The 758-nt window shown below is 38.4% G+C and overlaps 1 protein-coding gene across 1 annotated transcript in view; it reads left to right on the top strand.

Annotated features, from left to right (window-relative positions):
• Positions 1-758, top strand: part of LOC111673648 (CD276 antigen-like) — a gene marked incomplete at its 3' end in the record, with an annotated part of 21,103 nt that overhangs the window by 18,146 nt on the left and 2,199 nt on the right. The window lies entirely within an intron of this gene.

Below are 758 nucleotides of genomic sequence, written 5' to 3'. Positions count from 1 at the left end.
TGACAGACAAGCCACTGAGTTTACTGGTTTTCCTGCAGATAACTGCAACTGATTATCAGAATTATTGGAGATTATTTTTCAGATGAGTTCATTCATTGATTAATTGTTGCAGTAACATTAATAAAACACTTTAAATCCATTTGAAAACAGAACAGCTCTTCTTTAAGAAAACATGCTGCAACTCAAGCTTCTCTAATATATCTTGTATTGTCCTGTAGGATGATCCACGTGTCTCTCTCCGTACAGTGGCTTAAGCCTGAATCAGAATTTAATAATTAATTTCATGTTTTTTCTATATAGTGATCATTTCCTTTGGTGGATTCATGTCATCTATGCTTTTATATTTGAATGTATTTTTCTTATTTTGCCCTTTCCATAGAGGAAGGCTTTGTCCACATTTGAGGGAGAAATTTTGGTGGGGGTCTATTGGTGCAGTCTGCTGATCTTTGGCTTTTAGTTTAGTTTTTGAAAGAGCAACTGCAGATGTTTTTGGATGTGCAAACTGTTTGTCCCGACACTAATTTAACTCATTCTACTGTGCGCCTTAGTCGCCTCTTTCTTTTAAATTATTCTTATTTTACTTGTTGAATGTATTGCTCTCAAAGGTATGTCACCTCATTTCCTCCTTGGACAGTTATGCAGGACAGGGGATGTACAGAGGATGACCGGGTCGGCTGGGTCCTGTGTTCAGTGGTTCTGTCCGTCCTGATGTTGCGGACTCTTGGAAGCGAAGGCAAGTGAAGCGTTTACGACCATAA

This window comes from Seriola lalandi, unplaced genomic scaffold (assembly GCF_002814215.2).
Source record: "Seriola lalandi dorsalis isolate HSWRI2012SDOR001 ecotype SW California unplaced genomic scaffold, Sedor1 jcf7180002054923, whole genome shotgun sequence".
NCBI lineage: Eukaryota > Metazoa > Chordata > Actinopteri > Carangiformes > Carangidae > Seriola > Seriola lalandi.
Note: the sequence above shows the minus strand (reverse complement) of the source record. Positions and strands in the feature narration are given on the sequence as shown.